The following is a 27,878-nucleotide window of genomic DNA, read 5'->3' as shown; positions in this document are numbered from 1 at the left end:
AGACTAACAATGCTATGAGAATTATGATCTGTTACTTGTTGCGCTAAAGCTTCTAACCAAAAAGTTGAAGCTGCAGCAACATCCGCTAAAGATATAGCAGGTCTAAGAAGATTACCTGAACATAAGTAAGCTTTTCTTAGAAAGGATTAAATTTTCCTATCTAAAGGATCCTTAAAGGAAGTACTATCTGCCGTAGGAATAGTAGTACGTTTAGCAAGAGTAGAGATAGCCCCATCAACCTTAGGGATTTTGTCCCAAAACTCTAATCTGTCAGATGGCACAGGATATAATTGCTTAAAACGTTTAGAAGGAGTAAATGAATTACCCAAATTATTCCATTCCCTGGAGATTACTTCAGAAATAGCATCAGGGACAGGAAAAACTTCTGAAATAACTACAGGAGATTTAAAAACCTTATTTAAACGTTTAGATTTAGTATCAAGAGGACCAGAATCCTCTATTTCTAATGCAATTAAGACTTCTTTAAGTAAAGAACGAATAAATTCCATTTTGAATAAATATGAAGATTTATCAGCATCAACCTCTGAAACAGAATCCTCTGAACCAGAGGAATCATTATCAGAATCAGAATGATGATGTTCATTTAAAAATTCATCTGAAAAATGAGAAGTTTTAAAAGACCTTTTACGTTTACTAGAAGGAGGAATAACAGACATAGCCTTCTTAATGGATTTAGAAACAAAATCTCTTATGTTAACAGGAACACTCTGAGTATTAGATGTTGATGGAACAACAACAGGTAATGTAACATTACTAAAGGAAATATTATCTGCATTAACAAGTTTGTCATGACATTCATTACAAACAACAGCTGGAGGAACAGATACCACAAGTTTACAGCCAATACACTTTACTTTGGTAGATCCAGCACTAGGCAGCGATTTTCCAGAAGTATCTTCTGACTCAGGGTCAATCTGGGACATCTTGCAATATGTAATAGAAAAAACAACATATAAAGCAAAATTGATCAAATTCCTTAAATGACAGTTTCAGGAATGGGAAAAAAATGCCAGTGAACAAGCTTCTAGCAACCAGAAGCAATAAACAATGAGACTTAAATAATGTGGAGACAATAGTGACGCCCATATTTTTTAGCGCCAAAAAAGACGCCCACATTATTTGGCGCCTAAATGCTTTTGGCGCCAAAAATTAAGCCACATCCGGAACGCCGACACTTTTGGCGCAAAAAAACGTCAAAAATGATGCAACTTCCGGCGACACGTATGACGCCAGAAACAAAAAAAAATTGCGCCAAAAAATTCCGCGCCAAGAATGACGCAATAAAATGAAGCATTTTCAGCCCCCGCGAGCCTAACAGCCCACAGGGAAAAGTCAAATTTTAAGGTAAGAAAAAAATTGATTTATTCATATGCATTATCCCAAGTATGAAACTGACTGTCTGAAATAAGGAACGTTGAACATCCTGAATCAAGGCAAATAAATGTTTGAACACATATATTTAGAACTTTATATAAAAGTGCCAAACCATAGCTTAGAGTGTCACAGAAAATAAGACTTACTTACCCCAGGACACTCATCTACATGTAGTAGAAAGCCAAACCAGTACTGAAACGAGAATCAGTAGAGGTAATGGTATATATGAGTATATCGTCGATCTGAAAAGGGAGGTAAGAGATGAATCTCTACGACCGATAACAGAGAACCTATGAAATAGACCCCGTAGAAGGAGATCATTGAATTCAAATAGGCAATACTCTCTTCACATCCCTCTGACATTCACTGCACGCTGAGAGGAAAACCGGGCTCCAGCCTGCTGCGAAGCGCATATCATCGTAGAATCTAGCACAAACTTACTTCACCACCTCCATGGGAGGCAAAGTTTGTAAAACTGATTTGTGGGTGTGGTGAGGGGTGTATTTATAGGCATTTTGAGGTTTGGGAAACTTTGCCCCTCCTGGTAGGAATGTATATCCCATACGTCACTAGCTCATGGACTCTTGCTAATTACATGAAAGAAAACAGAACATATATTACTCAATTTTCTAAATGTAACAAAACAGCTGATTATTACGGAATGAGGGAAAACACTGTTGCAATAAGCATACTAAAATGTTGTAATAAATTTGACACAATACATAATATGTAATACACAGGAGTAACCATGTCTCAAATCCTATTGTTAAATTACTCAATCATTTTTCACTGTGAATTCCAATTTTTAAACATAGGAAACAAGCCCAAATTCATTAGCTACACAAAGGTAGAGGAAATAGAGACTCACAATGAGCATGTATGTATATAAACATCCTATGTTGAAGAGCCAATAACTAGAGAGGTATAAAAAGAAATGAAATATTCACCAACAAAGTACACACTTAGCGAGTGACCTCCATGAATAAAAATATTTAGGTCACAAATTTGATGTGATAAAAAAATATATGTATATATATTCATGTGGCCAAATAACTTTTAAATGTTTTACTGAAAAAAAAGGCACAATGTTTAAAGCTACATCTGAGCGCTACTTTCAGTAATAGGCTGTAGCCTCGAAAGAAAATATGTAACACACGCTCACATGTATATGTTTTGTCATGGCAACATATGGATAAAAAAACAATGTCAGAGATAAGTCACTAATATCTAATACCTTAACCAGTCTGTTCCCAGTATAATAAACAAAAGAGTTAATGTGAACATTACTCAATAAAAAAGCTTACATGAGTAATATATGTTCAGTTATCCTGTTAACATGAATTATTTTGTGCATTTTTAACTGTTCCATTATGCCCTTTGTCCCTCCCATCATTAATTGCTTTGTTTTGATTGGTGGTTCAGGGGCATATACCTACCTTGTTTACACTTCCCTGTCATCCTATGACTAAGTGCTGCGCGGCACGAAATGCATAAGGACACGCCCCTTTTTATGCACCATCGTGTTGGTGTGTTTGTTTCACTGATTCATTGTTGGAATAAAGTTTCATTTTATTGGAGTTTCCAAGTGTGCTGCCTCTTCGTTTCTTCTTTGCATTTCTAGGATTTTGTCCTTTCTTCAGGAAGGTTTGGAGAAAGGATTATCAGTCAGTACTCTGAAGGGTCAGATTTATGCATCATCTATTTTGTTACACAAGCATCTGGCGGATATGCCAGATGTTCAATCTTTTTGTCAGGCCCTGGTTAGGATCAGGCCTGTGTTTAAGTCTTTCCATACACCAATGTACAGTGGCACCCCAAGCGGCTAGCTCTCCTACTGATTCAATAATTTGTGGGCTATTCAATCATAGCCTTATAAATATAGTAAGAGTGGTGCTGTGCAGTAGTTAAACATAACACACAAATGAAGTAAAAGCCCTCAGGACAGACTGCATCATTAGCACTCTCAGCCTGAACTATTGTTGTGTAGAGAAGAAAACTCAAGTGATTAACCCCTTGAGTGCTAACGACGGCTCTGAGCCATCACAGAGTTTCCCACTCTGGTGCTAACGACGGCTCAGAGCCGTCGCTAGCACTCTCCCACATTGAGGGAGATCTGGGGGCTCCCACCCACTCTTACCCCACCGATCAGACCTGCATAGTGACAGGCATCACCGGGGCTTCCCGTTTTGCGTGGTGACGTCACGCGCAATGACGTGATGACGTCACCGCGCAACTTTATTAACAAACTGACAATACAAAGTATAGGGAAAGGGGGCATGCTGCTTAGATGCCTGTATCTCAGGCTTCTAAGCAGCTACAGACCCCCAAGACCCACCATTGGAAAGGTAATCGCCTAACCTTTCCAATGATATAAGTCAGGTTGGAAAGTGCTTAGCACTCAAAGGGTTAAATAAAATATAACTTTAATTAAAGTAACATTAAAATTAGGGACCCAGTGTGGGACATAAAAACAACAAAATTGGCGGTACTTTAACAAAATTACTTACTTATTTCCGACATAGAATATAGTTGCTATGGGGGGGTAGTATTTGTCATGAACCGGGCGGTTTCTACTTTTTTATACAATAAAATACGATAACCTAACATAGCCTTACTATCAGTGTCAAGTGGGGGGCTCACAGCGTTACTCCACACGCTGCACAACAAACAATTGCTGTATTGAGTTAAATTGTATTGCTGCCACGTATCTATTATGAACCTAGAGGCTTTTATTTGTCTATACAGCAACAAACTATGTTAAACTATGTTAACCTAATACAGCCTTAACATTCAAGTGAGCTGCTCACGGCGTTAATCCACATGCTACATAATAAATAATGGCCGTATTGGGTGAAATTGTATGACTTGTATAATATTGAGTCAAACCATAGCCTTTGATAAATCTTGATTGAACAAGAACGTTAGTTATTTGATCTCTATGTTATTTAACATACTAGCTGTATAATGTTTAAACTATTCAATACACTTAGATAGTAGTTAACATCAGATCGTGTGAATACTAAAATAACAATGGGCTTATAATAATAATAATCTTGTGTTTATGCTGCATTGAATTAAGCCTTAATATTGATCATAAGCATATTTTTCAAGAATAAAGCATATAGTAAGCTATTAATTAAGCAGAGATTTGCTGCGGTTTCTATCACTACAGCATCATGCCCAAAATATGAAAGTAGAGATTGATTCTAATATAGTGGGCACCAGCAAACAAATACATAAAGTCAATATTTATTATGAGCTGTTGTACAAATTGGGTCAGCAGTAGTTATGAAATTTATGTACTGTGCACAAGCCTATTCATGCATATAAAAGATTGAGCTTGCATTCAGATTGATCTTGCATTCTATTGGCTGTTCCGATCAGTCAATAGAATGCGAGCTCAATCTGATTGGCTGATTGGATCAGCCAATCCGATTGAACTTGAATCAGATTGGCTGATTCAATCAGCCAATCAGATTTTTCCTACCTTAATTCCGATTGGCTGATAGAATCCTATCAGCCAATCGGAATTCGAGGGATGCCATCTTGGATGACGTCATTTAAAGGAACCTTAATTCGGCGAGTAGGCGTCGGTAGAAGAGGATGGATCCGCGTCGGCTGGAAGAAGATGGCTCCACTCCGCTCCGGATGGATGAAGATAGAAGATGCCGCTTGGATGAAGATGTCTACCGGTCCGGATGTCCTCTTCTGACCGGATAGGATGAAGACTTCTGCCGCTCCGGATGTCTTCTTTTGGTCCATCGGTGCCCGGTTGGGTGAAGATGACTCAAGGTAGGGGATCTTCAGGGGGGTAGTGTTAGGTTTATTTAAGGGGGGTTTGGGTTAGAGTAGGGGTATGTGGGTGGTGGGTTGTAATGTTGGGGGGTGGTATTGTGTGTTTTTTTACAGGCAAAAGAGCTGATTTCTTTGGGGCATGCCCCGCAAAAAGCCCTTTTAAGGGCTGGTAAGGTAATAGAGCTGTTAACTTTTTTCATTTAGATTAGAGTAGGGAATTTTTTTATTTTGGGGGGCTTTGTTATTTTATTAGGGGGCTTAGAGTAGGTGTAATTATTTTTTGTAATTTAGTGTTTTTTTTTTTGTAATTTAGTTTAGTTTATTTAATTGTAGGTACTTGTAGTTAATTGATTTAATTTATTTATTGATAGTGTAGTGTTATGTTTAATTGTAACTTAGGTTAGGATTTATTTTACAGGTAATTTTGTAATTATTTTTACTAGGTAGCTATTAAATATTAAATAACTATTTAATAGCTATTGTACCTAGTTAAAATAAATACAAAGTTGCCTGTAAAATAAATATAAATTCTAAAATAGCCACAATATAATTATCCGTTATATTGTAGTTATATTAGGGTTTATTTTACAGGTATTTAGCTTTAAATAGGAATACTTTATTTAATAAGAGTTAATTTATTTTGTTAGAATAAAATTATATTTAACTTAGGGGGGTGTTAGGGTTAGACTTAGCTTTAGGGGTTAAAACATTTATTAGAGTAGCGGCGAGCTCCGGTCGGCAGATTAGGGGTTAATACTTGAAGTTAGGTGGCGGCGATGTTAGGGAGGGCAAATTAGGGGTTAATACTATTTATTATAGGGTTTTTGAGGCGGGTGAGCTCCGGTCAGCAGATTGGGGGTTAATAGGTGTAGGTAGGTAGCGGCGACATTGGGGGGGCAGATTAGGGGTTAATAAATATTATGTAGGTGTCGGCGATGTTAGGGGTTCATAGGGATAATGTAGGTGGCGGCGGTGTGCGGTCGGCAGATTATGGGTTAAAAAATTTTATTAGAGTGGCGGCGATGTGGGGGATCTCAGTTTAGGGGTACATAGGTAGTTTATGGGTGTTAGTGTACTTTATAGCACAGTAGTTAAGAGCTTTATAAACCGGCGTTAGCCCAGAAAGCTCTTAACTACTGACTTTTTCCTGCGGATGGAGTCTTGTCGGTAGAGGCTCTACCGCTCACTTCAGCCAAGACTCTAAATACCAGCGTTAGGAAGATCCCATTGAAAAGATAGGATACGCAATTGGCGTAAGGGGATCTGCGGTATGGAAAAGTTGTGGCTTGGAAGTGAGCGTTAGACCCTTTCCTGCCTGACTCTAAATACCAGCTGGCGGTAAATAGCAGCGTTAGGACCCCTTAACGCTGCTTTTGACGGCTAACTGCAAACTCAAAATCTAGGCGTAAGTTAGTTTGAGATGCCACAGAAGTTATATATATTTTATCCATGACTTTCTTATTATTAGAAAGTGCAGGAGACAGACATTCAATTCTATCTTCCATACATTGGGATTATATTAGATAGTAGCAATATGACTATACTCACAAAGTTGTGTTAACACTCATATGTTGATACAGTTCATACCTATAGTTAAGTTCATATACAATAAAATTGACACAGAATATGGTTACTAAACTTTTATTCATTTTTATAATTGACCAACAGTACATTTTATCACGTGTCTAAGCACAACATAGTATCAGAACTTGTATCCTACATTCCCATATACCTTTTACTCCCCTAGCCCATATGGATATGTGAATACCAGTTCTTGAGAAGACACTGGTAATTATAATTCAGAACCACCAATGCTATTCCTATAAAATAAAATATATATCTCAAAGGCATTATTATTTTGATACTAGGAATAGGCCACCGGTCTCTTATTGTTTTTATGTCCCACACTGGGTCCCTAATTTTAATGTTACTTTAATTAAAGTTATATTTTATTTAATCACTTGTTTTCTTCTCTACACAATAGTTCAGGCTGAGAGTGCTAATGATGCAATCTGTCCTGAGGGCTGTTCCCTCATTTCTGTATTTAAGTCTGTTGCTCCTCCTTGGAGCCTTAACCTTGTTCTTAAAGTTTTGCAGCAGGCTCCATTTGAGCCTTTGCATTCCATAGATATTAACTTGTTATCTTGGAAGGTTTTGTTTCTTTTTGCTTATCTTATCTTACCATGCTAATTAGGCGGTTCTTCGTACGAAGTTGGGTTTTCTTCCTAAAGTAGTTTCAGATAGAAATATTAATCAGGAAATTGTTGTTCCTTTTCTATTCCCTAATCCTTCTTCTCATAACTAACATTTGATACTATTTTCGCCAGTCCTCTGCCCTGTTTGTTTGTTTCTCCGGAAAGCGTAAAGGTTAGAAAGCGACTGCTACTTCTCTTTCTCTCTGGTTGAGAAGTATTATTCGTTTTGCTGATGAGACTGCTGGTCAGCAGCCTCCTGAGAGAATTACGGCTCATTCAACTAGCGCTGTTTCCTCTTCTTGGGTTTTCAAAAATGACGCTTCTGTGGAACAGGCTGCAACTTGGTCCTCTCTGCATACTTTTAACAAAATTTTCCAAATTTTATACTTTTGCCTCGGCTGAGGCTTCTTTTGGGAGAAAGGACTTTTGTTTAGGTCTGCCTGTCTTGTTTTCCCTTCCTAGTCATCTGTGTCCTCTAGCTTGGGTATTGGTTCCCACTAGTAATTGATGACGTTGTGGACTCACCATATCTTAGGAAATAAAATAAAATGTATGTTTATATTGGTACAAGTTACATACTTATTGAACCCTGCTTCACACTTTTATACTAGAATACTTCCCACAGGGGGCGAGATTACAATTGAGGCTCAATGGACTTTGTACTGAAATTACAAGTTGGGAGAAATAACCATTGTGCTAGCGCAATAGTCTTTTCCACTTCAATCCATACTTCGGTCTAAGAGCTTTGTTAAAGTGTGTTCCGAAATAAAAAAGTTGCACAAAACACCACAAATATACATTACTAAGTACACTTACAACCATAAACTACACTATTAACAACTAAACCACCATCGCCCCACATAAACTAAATAAAAGTATTAACCCCTAAACCGCCATCCCTCCACATAGCAAAAACTAAATAAAAGTATTAACCCCTAAACCGCCATCCCTCCACATCGCAAACACTAAATAAAAGTATTAACCCCTAAACCGCCATCCCCCCACATCTCAAACACTAAATAAAAGTATTAACCCCTAAACCGCCATCCCCCCACATCTCAAACTATCTAAATAAAAGTATTAACCCCTAAACCGCCATCCCCCACATCTCAAACTAACTATTCATGTGTGTCATATAGATAACACTGTGCTCACGCACGTGGAGTTACCTAGGAGTAAGCACTGATTGGCTAAAGTGCAAGTCTGTCAAAAAAACTGAAATAAGGGGGCAGTTTGCAGAGGCTTAGATACAAGGTAATTACTGAGGTAAAAGGTGTATTAATATAACTGTGTTGGTTATGCAAAACTGGGGAATGGGTAATAAAGGGATTATCTATCTTTTAAAACAACAAAATTCTGGTGTAAAATTTTGCTTCACATCTCACTTCAATACCACCGCTGCTTACGTTAGCGGTGAGCTGGCTGAACGTGCTCGTGCACGATTTCCCCCTAGGGATCAACAGGGAGAGCTGGCTGAAAAAAAACCTAACACCTGCAAAAAAGCAGCGTTTAGCTCCTAACGCAGCCCCATTGATTCCTATGGGGAAAATACATTTATGTCTACACCTAACACCCTAACATGAACCCCCGAGTCTAAACACCCCTAATCTTACACTTATTAACCCCTAATCTGCCGCCCCGATATCGCCGACACCTACATTATATTGATTAACACCTAATCTGCCGCTCCGGACACCGCCGCCACCTACATTATACTTATGAACCCCTAATCTGCTGCCCCCAACATTGCCGACATCTACATTATATTTATTAACCCATAATCTGCCACCCCCAATGTTGCCGCAACCTACCTACACTTATTAACTCCTAATCTACTTCTACTCCTAATCTACTTCCATTAACAAAATGTGCAGTCTTTTTATATTTAAACTTTTTGAGTCACCAGCTCCTACTGAGCATGTGCAAGAATAAGTGTGTATGCATTTGTGAATGGCTGATTGCTGTCGCATGGAACGTGTATGCATTTGTGATTGGCTGATGTCTGTCACATGGTACAGGAGGAGTGGAAAAAAACATAACTTTTAAAATTGTCAGAATAAAAATCTACTACTTATTTGAAGTTCAGACTAAGTGCTATTGCATTGTTTGGTTATCTTGCATTTGTTGATTATGCAAATCTACAGTGTTGACTGGTTCTTTAAATTGATTGGAACAGCCAATAGAATGCCAGCTCAATCCTATTGGCTAATTTTATCAGCCAATAGGATTAAAGTTCAATCTTATTGGCTGATTGCATCAGCCTATAGGATTTTTTCTACCTTAATTCCAATTGGCTGATAGAATTCTATCAGCCAATCGGAATTGAAGGGACGCCATCTTGGATGACGTCACTTAAAGGATCCGTCATTTAGTAGGAAGACTTCAATGGAAGAGGATGCTCCGCGCTGGATGTCTTGAAGATGGACCCACTCCGCGCCGGATAGATGAAGATATAAGATGCTGTCTGGATGAAGACTTCTGCCCGTCTGGAGAACCACTTCTCCCTGCTTGGATGAAGACTTCTCCAGGCTTCAAAAGAGGACTTCGGCCGGTTGGGTGAAGACTTCTCCTGGTAAGGTGATCTTCAAGGGGTTAGTTTTTTGTGTTTTTTTAAGGGGGTATTGGGTGGGTTTTAGAGTAGGGTTGGTTGTGTGGGTGGTGGGTTATAATGTTGGGGGGGATTTGTACTTTTTTTTAAAGGTAAAAGAGCTGATTACTTTGGGGCAATGCCCCGCAAAAGGCCCTTTTATTGTAATTTAGTGTAGGGTAGGGCTTTTTTTTATTTTGGAGGGGCTTTTTTATTTTGTTAGGGGGATTAGATTAGGTGTAATTAGTTTAAAAATCTTGTAATTTGTTTATTATTTTCTGTAATTTAGTGTTTTTTTTATTGTATTAATTGTATTTAATTTAGGGAATTCATTTAATTATAGTGTAGTGTTAGGTGTAATTGTAACTTAGGTTAGGTTTTATTTTACAGGTAAATTTGTCTTTATTTTAACTAGGTAGTTATTAAATAGTTAATAACTATTTAATAACTATTCTACCTAGTTAAAATAAATACAAACTTGCCTGTAAAATAAAAATAAACCCTAATATAGCTACAATGTAACTAGTTATATTGTAGATATCTTAGGGTTTATTTTATAGGTATTTAGTTTTAAATAGGAATAATTTAGTTAATGATAGTTATTTTTATTTAGATTTATTTAAATTATATTTAAGTTAGGGGGTGCTAGGGTTAGGGTTAGACTTAGATTTAGGAGTTAATAACTTTAATATAGTGGCGGCGACGTTGGGGGCAGCAGATTAGGGGTTAATAAATGTAGGTAGGTTGCGGCGATGTTAGAAACGGCAGATTAGAGGTTAATAAAATTTAACTAGTGTTTGCGAGGCGGGAGTGTGGCGGTTTAGGGGTTAATATATTTATTATAGTGGCAGCGATGTCCGGTTTGGCAGATTAGGGGTTAAAAATTGTATTATAGTGTTTGCGATGTGGGAGGGCCTCGGTTTAGGGGTTAATAGGTAGTTTATGGGTGTTAGTGTACTTTTTAGCACTTTAGTTTTATGCTACGGCGTTGTAGTGTAAAACTCTTAACTACTGACTTTTTAAATGCGGTACCAGTCTTGACAGGAGAGGGCCTACCGCTCACTTTTTGTCAGACTCGTAATACTGGCGCTATGCAAGTCCCATTAAAAAAAGAGGATACGCAATTGACATAAGTGGATTTGCGGTATTTCTAAGTCTGGCCAAAAAAGTGAGCGGTACACCTGTACCTTAAAGACTCGTAATATCAGCGGGCGTTAAAAAGCAGCGTTGGGACTGGACAAAGCTGCTTTTAAAGCCTAACGCACAACTTGTAATCTAGCCGTAAATTACCAAAAATAAAAAAATATTCCTATTCTAATATCCCTAAATAAAACACCCAAAATTAAAATATTCTACAAATAAACTACCAATTGCCCTTAAAAAGGCCTATTGTAGGACATTGCCCTAAAGAAAACAGCTCTTTTGATAGTTTGCGGTGTGGGGGAATGCTAAGGGTTTAGGGGTTAATACTTTTATTTAGTGTTTGCGATGTGGGGGGATGGTAGATTAGTGGTTATTAGGCTAGGGGCTTATGGTAGGGTTTTCTTTCCATTGCGTTCTATGGGAGAACACATGCACGCACACACTTCGTTAGCAATGTTTGCACTTCTCGGGCTACCGCTAGCAAAAAAAAATTTTACAACTAGTAATACGAGCGGATCCCGAGAAGGGCAAAAAGCAATTTTCCGCAGGACTTGTAATCTCACCAATAATGTGCTAATTGTCTCTTGGATGAAATGTAATATTTTACATTCCAATTAATATGAAATTTTATTCTGAGAGCAACAGCTCAGAATTAACAATTTATGCAAAAATACAGCTACATTGATTCAAATGTGGATTACTCTTATGTAAAAGTGAAATGTCTCTAAAGGGAGAGAAATAGGATGGGATTAAAGCTGGAACGGAATGGCCATATAATTAGTCATATTATTTTAAAAAAAAAAGTTTCAAAGATCCTTCAGAACAACGTTAGAGTTAAAAAGCTTAAAATATTTTTTTTTTTAACATAGCCCAGATGAATATGAAATACATTAGAACATCCACTTTTTACGTAGTCACACGAATAAAAGTGTTACTCGTTTCACAAGGCTAGGGGAGAAAGATACAAGTGGCCATTCTGATAAAAAAATAACACATTTTGAGCAAAAAAGGCCCAAAACTGCCACTTCTGTAGTAGCTGTACCAGTAGAAATTCCCTCCATTCCCCAAGACTAAGTAAAGAGAGAAGTGAGCCACACAACCACCACAAAATCCACATCCAAGAGGCCATTCCATTCAAAAAAAGCATTTTGCATAAAAAAGGACCAGAATACCTACTTCCCAAGTAGCTACACCAACCAAATTCACGAATACAGAAGGCTGAGAGCAACAAGGAGACACACACCCACTTCAAAATCCACACAAGTGGTCATTCCTGTCAACAAATTGTTTTGGCTAAAAAAGGCCTAAAACACCGACTTCTAAATTAGCCACAGCAACCAAACTTACCCATTCCACAAGGTTGCATGGGAAAAAGAAAATTAGCCACCCCCCTACCAAAAAATCCACATCCAAGTGGCTGTATAGTAAAAAAGTGTATTGCTTAACAAAAAGTCCCGGAATTCCACACAAACCAAGCTCACCCCTTCCACAAGTTAAGGTGGGAGATAAAGAGACAATGAGCCACACACCCATCACAAAACCCACATCCAACTGGCTGTTTCAGTTAAAAAAGTGTTTTGAGAAAATATAGCCTTGAATGTTCACTTCCTAAGAAGCCACAATAAGCAAATTTACCCATTGCTATAAGGATAGATAAAAGGGAGACAATGAGCCACAAACCCAACAAAAAATCTACATTCAAATGGCTGTTCCATTAAAAAAGCATTTTGTCAAAAAAGGCCCAGAATGCCAACTTCCTAATTAGCCATACCCACCCAGATTCACCTGGTATAGAAGGGTAGGTGGGAGAGAGACAATAAGCCACATTCTATATCCAATTCGTCTTTCAGGTTTGTGCAAAAAAGTTTAAATGTTTCTTTCTGAACTAGACTTGTGAAGCAGGTAAATTTGGTTGCAGAGGCACTTTTTATACAAAACGCCACTGGGATGTCATTTTTGTGGCAGGTGTGGGGCTCATTGTCTCTCTTCCACCCAGCTTTGTAGAATGGGTAAATTTGGTTGGTGTGTGAGTTCTCTGCCTTTTTTTGTGCAAAATGTATTTTTACTGGAATGGCAACTTGAATGTGGATTCTGTGGTGGGTGTGTGGCTCATTTTCCCTCTCCTACTTAGCCTTGTGGTCTGGATACTTGGGGAATGAGCATCCAGGCCTTTTCTTACAAAATATTTTTTTGGTGACCAGAACAGCCACTTGTATCTGGATTCTGTGGCAGGTGCATGACTCATTGTCTCACTCCCACCTAGCCTTGTGAAATATGTGAAACTTGTTTGTGTGGTTACTTGGGAAGTTGGTGCTCTGGGACTTTTTGCAAAAAAAAAATTTTTTTACTGGGAAGGCCACTTGGATGTTGGTTATGTGGAGGGTTTCTCATGGTCTCTTTCTTACCTAGCCTTGTGGAATGGGTGAATTTGGTTGGTATGGCAACTTGGGAAGTGTGTGGGTTTTTTTGTTAAAAATTTACTTTTGACAAGAACGACCACTTGAATGTGGATTCAGTGGCAGGTGTGTGGCTATTTTTCTCTCACACACCTAGCTTTGTGAAAAGGGTGAACTTGTGTGGCTACTTCAGAAGTTTCTGTTCATGGTATTTTTTGTGCAAAACCCTTTTTTTGACTGTACACTTAAACAGTGTATGGCTCATTATTTCTATCACCTATCAGTTTGGAATGGATTAACTTGCTTGGTGTGACTTCTTGAGAAGTGGGCCTTCTGGATCTTTTTTGTATAAAATACTTTTTTGATTGGACCAGACACTTAGATGTGGATTCTGTGACTGTTATGTGGCTCATTTTCTCTCCTACCTAGTGTTGTGGAATTGGTGAATTTTATTAGTGTGACTACTTGGGAAGAGAGCATTCTGGGCTGTTGCGGGCCTTCCATATTAATCTGGGTATGAAGAGGTTATTAAAAATTATTATTTTTATTTTGTTTAACTCTAGCATATTGTTCTGAAGGATCTTTCACACATTCTACTGTTTGGTTTTTTTTGGTGTTTTCTTTTAAATAATTTTACTAATTATAGCTGTTCCAACCTGTTGTGTTCCATTCCTGCTTTTACCCTGTCCCGAGAGAAATCATGGAGAGCTGAAACCTGCAGTATATATGTCATTTTTTACAACTGGAAAGTTTGAAATCATCATAGGCTTTTTAAAATTAAAAGGCAATATGTGATGATACCTGTGTAACTATAGAGAGACTTGAAAACAACTGTGCTGCAAAGTTCCAAAAATTATTTCAAATGGGTTCTTTACGAAGTTGTATTGAATTTTTTGTGCGTTTGTTTATTATTTTATTTTTGCTTTACCAAATATTGAGAGGGCTTTAAAAACATAGACCTACATTTCAATGTATTAGAAGCATTATCTTGACCTGATACAGTATTTCCAGTTTCTAAACTACCACATCTGTTAAAGGGACACTGAACCCAAATTTTTTCTTTCGTGATTCAGATAGAGCATGCAATTTTAAGCAACTTTCTTATTTACTCCTATTATCAATTTGTATTCATTCTCTTGCTATCTTTATTTGGAAAAGAATGCATCTAATCAATTTGTTGGTTCAGGATGCTGGACAGTACTTGTTTATTGGTGGGTAAATTTATCCACCAATGAGCAAGAACAACCCAGGTTGTTCACCAAAAATAGGCCGGCATCAAAACTTACATTCTTGCATTTGAAATGAAGATACCAAGAGAATATCTCAATATATTAATGCCTTTGATCTAATAGAATGGTTATTTGTATTGTGTTTTACCAATCTTACATATCAGTCTAAAAGAAATACATTTTTTGTGCTAGTAGAAGATTTTCAAAACTGTGTAATTAAACTGTTGCTTTGACAGTCTTTTTTACATAATTATGATGAAGAGCATTAGAACTATTGAAGTGAACAGAAAAGAAATACAGTTTATTGTTCTCTTTAATAGTTCCTAGGAAATAGATTTACAGAAATCTAATTTATTCAATGTCAGTTTATTCAGCATAAATTAATGTAATACTGGGAGAGACTATTTTGATTGTTTTAAAGGAGGATACATTTCCCACATTTATAGTATATTTTATGAATTTTAAAAAAGAATCTGTATCAAAATAACTTAACTATATAAATAAATCACTGGATGAATAAAAGCCAAAACAAGTGCTGACTGTCTCAGAAAAAAGATAGGACAAACTAGTAGTTAGTATAGGTTTCTGCATTTATTTATTTTTTATTTAAGGTCAATCTTATTAGCAGAAAAAACTTTTCACACAGGTTTTTACATGATTGGTAGATTAAATTATTGAGTAAAAAAAAGTTGTTTATAATGATATAAAAAGACAAACTTTTAAAGAATAATTTATTTAATGTTAGATAGTAAATCTAGGACAACAGGGAGTGCAGAATTATTAGGCAAGTTGTATTTTTGAGGATTAATTTTATTATTGAACAACAACCAAGTTCTCAATGAACCCAAAAAACTCATTAATATCAAAGCTGAATATTTTTGGAAGTAGTTTTTAGTTTGTTTTTAGTTTTAGCTATTTTAGGAGGATATCTGTGTGTGCAGGTGACTATTACTGTGCATAATTATTAGGCAACTTAACAAAAAACAAATATATACCCATTTCAATTATTTATTTTTACCAGTGAAACCAATATAACATCTCAACATTCACAAATATACATTTCTGACATTCAAAAACAAAACAAAAGCAAATCAGTGACCAATATAGCCACCTTTCTTTTCAAGGACACTCAAAAGCCTGCCATCAATGGATTATGTCAGTGTTTTGATCTGTTCACCATCAACATTGCATGCAGCAGCAACCACAGCCTCCCAGACACTGTTCAGAGAGGTGTACTGTTTTCCCTCCTTGTAAATCTCACATTTGATGATGGACCACAGGTTCTCAATGGGGTTCAGATCAGGTGAACAAGGAGGCCATGTCATTAGATTTTCTTCTTTTATACCCTTTCTTGCCAGCCATGCTGTGGAGTACTTGGACGCGTGTGATGGAGCATTGTCCTGCATGAAAATCATGTTTTTCTTGAAGGATGCAGACTTCTTCCTGTACCACTGCTTGAAGAAGGTGTCTTCCAGAAACTGGCAGTAGGACTGGGAGTTGAGCTTGACTCCATCCTCAACCCGAAAAGGCCCCACAAGCTCATCTTTGATGATACCAGCCCAAACCAGTACTCCACCTCCACCTTGCTGGCGTCTGAGTCGGACTGGAGCTCTCTGCCCTTTACCAATCTAGCCACGGGCCCATCCATCTGGCCCATCAAGACTCACTCTCATTTCATCAGTCCATAAAACCTTAGAAAAATCAGTCTTGAGATATTTCTTGGCCCAGTCTTGACGTTTCAGCTTGTGTGTCTTGTTCAGTGGTGGTCGTCTTTCAGCCTTTCTTACCTTGGCCATGTCTCTGAGTATTGCACACCTTGTGCTTTTGGGCACTCCAGTGATGTTGCAGCTCTGAAATATGGCCAAACTGGTGGCAAGTGGCATCTTGGCAGCTGCACGCTTGACTTTTCTCAGTTCATGGGCAGTTATTTTGCGCCTTGGTTTTTCCACATGCTTCTTGCGACCCTGTTGACTATTTTGAATGAAACGCTTGATTGTTCGATGATCACGCTTCAGAAGCTTTGCAATTTTAAGAGTGCTGCATCCCTCTGCAAGATATCTCACTATTTTTGACTTTTTTGAGCCTGTCAAGTCCTTCTTTTGACCCATTTTGCCAAAGGAAAGGAAGTTGCCTAATAATTATGCACACCTGATATAGGGTGTTGATGTCATTAGACCACACCCCTTCTCATTACAGAGATGTACATCACCTAATATGCTTTATTGGTAGTAGGCTTTCGAGCCTATACAGCTTGGAATAAGACAACATGCATAAAGAGGATGATGTGGTCAAAATACTCATTTGCCTAATAATTCTGCACTCCCTGAAATGTTATCAATAATAACAGAACTTCATTAATAAAGAAAAAAAAATATCCCTTGTGCAGTGATGAATAAAAAGATTTAAAAAGCTGGTTTAAAAAAAATATCAGGACACCAAGATTTAAATATCTGCAAATGCAATAGTAGTCTCTGGCTATATAAGGACTAATCTGTGACTGAAAAAACATCTTGAGAAAGGCCGGTTACAAGTAAAAAGTTTGCGCATGAGCAAAATCTGAAACATGCTAACCAAATATTGCGACCATGGCAACGTATTCTCCCCATAGAAGTCAATAGAGAGCTCCGAAAAAACAAACTAACATCTACCGCTCGCTAACCCGACAGGAGTTATTCATATTTTCTATATAATATTTCTTCACGTATAGAACAATGACATTTTTATTGTAAACACATATATGTATACTGTATATATACAGCATAAGAAAAGGCACTCCAAAGGGCTTGCAAAAGAAGGTCACTTTAATATGTGAACGTTTTCGATTCAGTAATGACCCGTCCTCAGACAGACAGTTTACGATTACACAAAAAAACAAGGTGCAAGAGGGCTCTAATCACGCCAGAGAACTGACTAGAAAAAAGTCCTGGGAAGCGCTTATGAGAGGGGAAATACAAACAGATGCAGATATACTGTATATATATATATATATATATATATATACAGTATATATATATATATATATATATATATATACATATACATACAGAAATCGAAGGAAGGAAACCCTCACTAACTCCTTCAATAACAACCTAAGCAAAGACAAAAGTAAAATACAGCGCAATCTAAATTACAAAGTATCCAACATGTACTAAATAAATGTTACAAAGTCACTAATATCAGCAAATCTTTATTAATCCACCGGGTGAAAGTGTCCATATATATAGCGACAGTTCAATCCAAATGAAATACGTTATTTTCACATATCTCGATAGAGTTTCAAGTAAAACGCAAGTTACTGTTTTTTCTTTTCTATACATGCAATGGTTATTTGAAGTTTTTTTAATTTGATGCAGTAATATTTCTTTGTTTATTATTGATTCTATCATTGATTCTGTTTCCCTCCCTTTTGTTATACCAGGTTTTATCTTGCCCTTGTTTGTAATTGTCATGCATAACGCCATTCCCCATATGATGGGATTGATTGCATGAATGGAGTCTTCACTCTCTAGGAGGCCCTCTAATATACATTTTATTGATAATGAGATTTGTCTTTTTATAAATATTATTACATTTCCTGTTCTCCCTCCCTGGGTAAGATATTTGATTTTCTGAGATATCTTCCCAGATTTCATCTTCTCACTATTTCCTAACCCCTTCTGTAGGGTTATTATTATTATTTCTAGATTCATGGAAATCTCTTAAAAAAATTTTTTTTCTTTGTTTCTATAATACACACACACTCATACACACTATAGATTATTTAGAGATTTTTAAATGTAATATTTCAAGGACGTGTTTTGAAGTTAGCAATTCTTCATGTGCGCTAACCAGACACCACGCTACAAATATTTTACATTCCAATGTTCTTCACATAGAATTTTTTTTATTTTTATAATTGAATATATATTTCTATATATATTTAGGGATTAATTTATATTTAATAATATTTATAATTATATTTAAGTTAGGGGGGTTAGGTTTAGACTTAGGTTTAGGGGTTAATACCTTTAATATAGTAGCGGCGACGTTGGGGGTGGCAGATTAAAGGTTAATAAATGTAAGTAGGTGTTGGCGATGTTAGGGACGGCAGATTAGGGGTTAATAAAATTTAACTAGTGTTTGCACGGCGGAAGTGCGGTGGTTTAGGGGTTAATATATTTATTTAAGTGTTTCCAATGTTCGGTTTAGGGGTTAATAGGTAGTTTTTTTGTGTTAGTGTACTTATTAGCACTTTAGACAAGAGTTTTATGTTCTGGCGTTAGCCCATAAAACTCTTAACTATTGACTTTTAAATGCGTCTTGACAGGAGAGGGTCTACCGCTCACTTCTTCCAAGACTCGTAATACCAGCGTTAGGCAAATCCCATTAAAAAGATAGGATACACAATTGATGTAAGGGGATTTGCGGTAGCCTTGAGTCGCGGAAGAAAAGTGAGCGGTACACCTGTACCTGTCAGACTCGTAATATCAGCGTTAGGAAAAAAGCAGTGTTGGGACCTCTCAACGCTGCTTTTTTAGGCTAACGCAAGACTTGTAATCTAGGCGATTGTTTCCAATGCAGCAAAGGATTCTGGGTAAGATATGCAAATAAGGTTCACAATGACACACCTTTTTACTTCAAGTCTGCTTTTCAGCAGATTCCCTTAACACCAAAGTATCACACAGTTTATAAATTTAGCTAGGGTTAGAGCAGTGATTCATAACTATCAAAGGACAGACTGTTTCGTAGTTGTTGCTACTCATCAGTTGGGAAAAAGTTTGAATCACTGCTGGGTGAAGTTGTTTCTAATGTAAAATGTTGTTGAATTTTGCCCAGAAACAACTTCACCCAGCAGTGATTCAAACTTTTTCCCAGCTGATGAGTAGCAACAACTACGAAACAGTCTGTCCTGGAATAGTTATGAATCACTGCACTAACCCTAGCTAAGATTATAAGCTGTGTGAACAGTGATACTTTGGCATTAAGGGAATCTGCTGAAAAGCAGACTTGAAGTAAAAAGGCGTGTCATTGTGAACCTAATTTGCATATCTTACCCAGAATCCTTTGTTGCATTGGAAACAATGTATTCCAGGGGTTTTCTGTGTGAAAAACAAGCTTTCTGGCCTGTCTAGATTTGTTAATGAACTACACAATGAGCTATTTTCCCTATTTTGTGCATAGTGGAGGATTTTAAACTCACCTTTTACCTCCCCCTAATTTAAAATGTTGTTGTATATATATATATATAGACTGTATATACAGTATATATATATATATATATATATATATATATATATATATATATATATATATATATATATATATATATATATATATATATATATATATAAATGTATTAACAATAAAAAAATATTATATATGACTATTTTTTATCAGATAGTCTTTATATGAGTAGAACTGTAATTTTGAATATATTTATGTTATGTTTTGTGCAACTTTTTTTTAACGCACTATCATTAACGCAAGGGTTTCAGTCGAGCTAACTCAACAAGTGTAAAATGTGACTACACTCTCACAATTGTGTTTACTTTCAGCTTGTAATACCTGATATCTCCCTGAGCCAACAGTTAGTGAACCACTTGTAATCTTGCCTTATATACTTTACTCGTATACCAGAATAGACAGATTAAAATGTCAAAAAGATCCAATTATAACAGTGGTGCAGTGAAAAGGATAAATAGTGCTGATTATAATAGCAGTGAGTGTCATCCTCCTTCATACAGGTTGACAAGAAGAAACACCATCTGATCAGTCCTTGAAGCACCCACTACAACTAACCCAGGAAGGTCAAAGCCAGCTGCTTCTGAGTACATATAATCAAATGGGTAGGGATATCTCATAAGTTTATATTTGTTGCTGCTATAAAAAACATAATTTATGCTTACCTGATAAATGTATTTATTTCCGGATATGGTGAGTCCACGGAATCATCAATTACTAGTGGGAATATCACTCCTGGCCAGGAGGAGGAGGTAAAGAGCAGCACAGCAAATCTGCTATATGTGTCACCTACCAGAGTCATAACCTCCAGTCATTCAGCCGAAAGGAAAATGGAAAAAGATGATAACACAAAGGTGTAGAGGTTCCTGAGATTTTAATTAAAAATAACTGTCTTAAAATAAAGGGTGGGCCGTGGACTCACCGTATCCAGAAATAAATAAATTTATCAGGTAAGCATAAATTATGTTTTCTTTCCTAAGATATGGTGAGTCCACGGAATTATCCATTACTAGTGGGAACCAATACCCAAGCTAGATGACACAGATGATTAGGGAGGGACAAGACAGGTAACCTAAACAGAAGGCACCACTGCACAAAGAACCTTTTCCCTAAAAGAAGCCTCAGCTAAGACAAAAATATCAAATTTGGAAAATTTGGAAAAAGTATGCAGAGAGGACCAAGTTGCAGCCTTGCAAATCTGTTCTACAGAAACTTCCATCTTGAAAGCCCAAGAAGAAGGGACAGCCCTAGTGAAATGAGCTAAAATTCTCTCAGGAGGCTGCTGTCCAGCAGTCTCATAAACCAAATAAACCATTATACTACTCAACCAAAGAGAAAGAGAAGTAGCTGAAGCTTTCTGACCTTTATGTTTCCCAGAGTAACAAACATCAAACTGGCGACAATCCTTAGTCGCCTGTAGATAGAAAATAAAAGCATGCACAACATCAAAGTTGTGCAACAAACGTTCCTTATGAGAAGAAAGATAAGGACACAGAGAAGGAACAACAATTTTCTGATTAATATATCTATCCGAAACCACTTAGGAAAAAAACCTAACTAGTACGAATAACCGCCTTAACTGCATGAAAGATAAGATAAGGCGAATCACACTGCAAAACTGAAAGTTTCGAGACTCTCCAAGCAGAAAAGATAGCAATGAGAAACAAAACCTTCCAAGAAAACAACCTAATATCTATGGAAAGTAAAGGCTCAAACAGAGCCTACTGCAAAACTTTAAGAACAAGGGTAAAACCCTAAGGGGGAACAACCAATTTAAACACAGGCCTGATGTAGACCAGTGCCTGACAAAAAGATTGCACAATTTCAATTGGATTGGGATGAGGGAATAATGGCAACAATACATTTATAAGAGGTAAACGTGTTGGAGACTGGTCCACTTTGTACCTCTTCTAGTATAACTCCATTATTGGTTGCTGTTCTCTTCTTTAAGTGTTACTTGTACACTTGATCATCAATATCTATAACGTAAAAAGAAGCACATTTCCAATAACTATTTATTTTATAGCTACCTACTGTACGTATGCAATATTTCTGGAAGCTGTTGAGAATTGAGTCATTTTGGCAAAGGAAACTGCAGGTCTAAAAACCAGCCTTGTTTGGTTCACTACATATGTCACATTAAGGCTACATTGTACTTAAGGATGAACCACTGTTTAGGAATAGACCTCAGAGACATCATCTGCCTATACAGCCTTGAAAGTACCAACATAGAAACTGTGTATAAATGTCATTTGGACAGAATTTTTTTTCCAAATAGTAGACATCAGGCTCTCACTGGCCAGCCCCTTAATAAGCTGTAAACAGAAGTTAGGCATTGGAGAAGCTGCAAGGAAGCAGGTACTGGGCCTATGGAAGACACTAATCAGATCCATAGAGAATCAGTGGCACAAAAGTTTTATAAATTCACTTACTATTTACAAAAAAAATTACATAGCCCTATAAACTTATATACTAATATGGCCTTTTAATTAAAGAGCCTCACATAATGTGGTTACATTTGAATGCAGTATACTAATATCTACTGAACAAAGTTTCATTACAATGAACAAGGTACATGTTACTACCTGTGAACATTGTTTCAGGACAGTTGTGTAGTATGAAACACTAGAAAATAGTCACACTGAATTTATTGTAAATCTTTCACCTTCAACCCCTTAAAGACTGAGGTTTCTCCAGTTTCTGTGCTTAAATGACAAGCATTTGTTCTCACTATTGGTTTCTCCTTAACTGTTCTTTCTCTTGTTAAGTGCACCTATGTATATAAGAACCATTTTTAACAGACAAACATGCCTTTCTAGTGGCACCCTATATAGGTAGGTAAAATTAAATTAAATTTAATACTGAAAATGTAGTGAAAAAAATGCAGTTTTGTTTAAATACAACAAAGATGGAAGCTAAATAGTGGACACCCAATTTAAATCTCCTTAAAAAAGTATATATTTGTAGAATTTAGAAAATAAAATATTGGAGTAAAAAACTAAATTAAAATAAAATTATAAAAAAATAAACTTTATTAGAATAAAATGCATTAAAAAAATCTAAATAAACTATTACACTTTTCACTATATGTGCTCACTAGGACAGAAGGTGAGAGGCCAAAACGAGCCTTTGTTTACAAACAATTGCTTGTCATTTTTTACATGCGATCACTGTGACTGGTTTGAAATTCTATAAGTAAAAAATGGCCCCAAAGGAGGCGGAGCCGGCCGACGAAGAACATGGCCGCTGACTGACAGAGCTCCGGAGCTCCGAGTTCTGGCGGCGGGTCCCCTGGGCTACATAAGGCACCAAAAATACAGCATTAGGTGTCACACATTCTCTGAACACCACCGGAGCCTGACACTCAACAGTAATTACCACTCAGAGGCACAGCAAACAAGACGCCGACATGCGGCCTTAACGGAGACCACGAGGATAGAAAATGGCGACACAGTAACAGCTTGCTAAGTCTAACAGCGATACAGCGCATCTCACCACGCAGTGCTGCATAGTTCACTTCGGAGGCAGACGACAACTGAGCGGTGCTGTGCAGGGACACTATCGACCACCATTCCCGCCACTGGCCGCAAGTATACCTGTTGTTCATACCTGCATCTGTGAGACTTACTTAGAAACAGGGACACACAGTTAAGAGGCTGCTGACAAATATATACAATGGGCACATGAGATGTGATCTAACTCTGACTCCTATAAGTAATACCCCTGCCTGTGCCCCAGCATTATTGCCGACAGTGAGTGTGATTTAACAAGTGGGGGAAAACACAGCACTAACTCGCCTCCCAGAGAAACTGCATGAGAAGCGACTGTTGCAAGAGATAGCCAGTCTGACCTTTAGGTTCGCTGAGAGCAGGAAAATCAACATAAACACACATAGTGTGATCTACACTGACTGCGGCTGCACTTGAATTACACAATAGTTTAGTCATATAAAGCTTATCCATCTCACGCTAACCTCGTTGGCAGTGAGTGGGGAAGAACACAATCATAATACCTCTTGGCACAAGACCACCATGACCTCACGCAGCAAACAAAAAGCTGATAAACTGAACAGACCAACTATGTCCACAAATACTAAGTTAAACGCTTTCTTCAAGCCACAAGAGGGTCTCACGCCCTCCAATCCAACACTGGCTACAGAAGACAGCACTGACAGCTTGGAGGAGAGCTCGCAATGGAGCGATACTCAGAAAGCCCCACTCACAAGAGCTGACATAAACAACCTCCCCACTAAACAAGATCTCACTCTCTTCATGTTGCAGGTTAATCAGTCTATCAAGGAGGGTTTAGCAGGCGTTAAAAAAGAAATCACAGCTCTGGGGAACAGAGTAATGTTACTAGAGGAACAGGTTGAGGATACAGCTAAGACAGACAACTTGGAAGAGGCTGTACAACATCAGAATACAGCGATAGTCCAGCTCCATGAACAGACGGAGGACCTCGACAATCGAAGCAGGCGACAGAACTCTCCAAGCACAGATAGCCTCATACCTCCAAAATCTATTTAAATACCTGCTGGACATGAATACAGGAGAATCTATTGTATTAGACAGAGCCCATAGGGCATTGAGAGCACGACCTTCCAAAACGGCACCTCCTAGAGACATTATCTTGTGTTGTCACAAATTCACTGATAAAGAGAGGATCTTACAGGCAGCGAGAAAGAAATCACCGATCATCTTCAGAGAAGACAGCATTCAGGTGTACGCAGACATCAGCAGTATTACCCATGCAAAACGGAAAGAGGCCCGCTACCTGACTTTGCACTTAACTGACCTTGGGATCCAGTACAGATGGGGCTTCCCTTTTGCAATAAAAGTCACAAAAGATGATAAGATTGTTACTTACAAGAGCCCTGAAGATCTGGACAGTTTTTGCAAGCAACTAGAAATATCACAACCTTCCCTCCCGTCATTAAAAGACCCAGACCAAGGTAAAAAGAACCAACCCACCCTCCCTCAAAGGCCGCAACGCCAAGATTGGTCAACTGTATCAAAGAAGAGGAAAAACACCCCCTCCGGTTCCATAACCGGAGATGGGGAGGGCGAGGCAATAACCTGAGCCGCTGCATAATGGATTCAGAGTTTCTCCCTCCACACGGATTTGAGGTTGTGACTTGCTTTCTAACCTCAAACACTTAATCTACTGGTTGAGTTTGTTTAATGAGTTAATATGTTGAAAAAAGTTACTCGAAAAGTTTGCTATTATAGGTAAATATTTGACTGTGACAACCAGAGTATTGGCTTGTGTGAGGCCAATAATTTACTTTGTTTTGACCTCTCATTTCAGTTAATCAATCAGTATGCTGAACTTACCTAATGAGTTAATGAGTTGTAATAGTTAGCCAAATAGTTCTGTTAACCCAGCAAAAGCCAAATGTAACTGTCAAAATGTTTGCCTTCTAAATTGCCAAAATGTACCAACCCTAATCCGGGGACCCGCCCCCAGGATGGAGCCGGCCATTCCCTGTTCATTTCTCCTTTCCACTTTTCTCGCGCTTTAACTCCCTCTCTTATCCTTGGCCGGCGCTTATTCCCCTTTTCCTATCCCTTTCCCCTTCTCTCGTCCCCTCCCTTTCCTTTTCCCGAATCCCTCCCCTTTACTCCCTTCTGGCCCCCTCCTCATCTCCACCCATTCTCCTTTCCCTCATACCCCTCACCCCTTCCTTATCTCTGCCATCGTTTTGTATGGGTTTGTTCCTTTTTTATACCATGTTGAGATGTTTTGAGAATTTGTATTGTTCCAGTTATGTTAAATTTTATTTTGTTTTTCTTTTTATGCCTGTCAGCCCAGCCTTCCACATAAAGGAAGAGTTATCATGTTCAACCTCTTTCCTCACTGCCCCTCACCACAAACCAGGTCACCTCTCTACAGATGAATTATCATTCACCTATGTTGCATCCCGGTACAGGGTAAGAGCTTGCACACATGACCGACAAACACACAAATGACTAACAACACATTAACGATCATATCACAGAATGTGAAGGGTCTAAACTCACCTACAAAACACTCAGTGGCACTGAAATGCTTTGCTAAACATAGGGACTCAATTATATTTATCCAGGAAACTCATTTTAAGGGCAAATCAGAACCTAAATTCCTATCTAAAACACACCCAACAGTTTTCCTTAATTCCTTTGAAGACAAAAAAACGAATGGAGTGGGGATCCTAATACACAAAAATATTAAGTTCGAACTAATAAAAAAGGTGGCAGATGAAGAGGGAAGGATCCTTATATTGATAGGAATGCTGTTTAATAATCCCATAACCCTGGTAAATGTTTACGCCCCCAATAACACCAAAGCTAAATTCTTTAACAGACTTGGCAAGTTAGTAAGTGAAAACAAGAGAGGGACTCTAATTTTCGGGGGGGGGGGGACTTGAACATTATCTTAGACCCCACTTTGGATGCCTCTTCGGGGAAGCCATTCTCCCATGCCCGCCCCCCAAACGCGATTTACGATTGCCTGACACCGCTGGGTCTGGTGGATGTATGGTGCATACAACATAGCACCCAAAGAAACTATACCTTTAACTCCCACCCTTGGGCAGTCTACACAAGAATAGACTATATACTAATAGAAAGAAACCACGTAGCTCTAGCAATAGACTCCGACATCCAGTCGACCGCATGGTCGGACCACTCACAGATAAGTATTAATCTAAATTGGCCGAACCACCCGATTACCCCTTATTTGTGGAGAATGGATAATTCCCTCCTTCTCGACCCATTAATAAATGAGACCCTTGCTAAGTCACTAGCAGAATATTTCCAAATAAATGCCACACAGGGAGTAGAACCTAGGCTTGTGTGGGAAGCTCATAAGGCAGTTCTAAGGGGGGAATGTATTAAACACTCGGCTTATAGGAGGAAAACATATAATGAGAGAATTCACACTTTGACAGAACAACTCGGGACCCTGGAGCTCCAACACAAAAACAGGCCCTCAGACACAGAGACATACACACTATTAACCGAAGCCAGGCAAAATATAAATAGTATTTTAATGAAAGAAGCACAAAGGAAGGCACTAAACATCAGGAAGCTATATGCTTATGAGGGAAACCGTTCGGGCCCTTTGTTGGCAAAACTCCTGAGGGCCCAGAACGCTAGATCCCAAGTAGATAAGCTGGTGACAACAGATAATCGGCACATATATGATAGTAAACAAATTTTTGACCACTTTGGTAACTTTTACTCTAAACTATACAATTTAGACCACGTAAACACACCGGAGCATCTAGCAGATATGCGGGACTACATCAAAGCAGCAGACCTCCCAGCCCTAGATCAAACACAAAAGGAAGCCCTAGAGGCACCTATATCACTTGCAGAAGTAGTTAAGGCCATCTCCAACTTACCATCAGGGAAGAGCCCAGGTCCCGATGGTTTCACCAACGCATATTATAAATCTTTTAAGAGCATCTTGGCTCCACACTTATTACACTTATTTAACGCCCTGGACGACAACCCCACTCTCTCAAAGGACATGCTACTGGCGCATATTTCAGTCATTCCCAAACCAAATAAAGACCCCACAGACCCAGGGAGTTATAGGCCTATATCCCTCCTGAATACAGATGTCAAGATCCTGGGCAAGATATTGGCTACGCGAATTAACGGAATACTTTATTCCCTTATACACATGGATCAGGTGGGCTTTGTCCCTGGGAGGGAAGCCAGGGACAACACCATCAGGGCGGTCACCCTTACTTCCTATGCCAAGCATTATAACATACCTTCAGTCCTCATAGGGACTGACGCCGAAAAGGTATTCGACCGCATTAATTGGACCTTCCTCAAAGAAACATTACTTTGCCAAGGATTCGGCCCCAAAATGATACAACGTATATTTAGTCTATACTCCCATCCGACAGCAAGCGTTAAAGTGAATG

Source organism: Bombina bombina, chromosome 2, assembly GCF_027579735.1.
Source record: "Bombina bombina isolate aBomBom1 chromosome 2, aBomBom1.pri, whole genome shotgun sequence".
Lineage (NCBI taxonomy): Eukaryota > Metazoa > Chordata > Amphibia > Anura > Bombinatoridae > Bombina > Bombina bombina.
Note: the sequence above shows the minus strand (reverse complement) of the source record.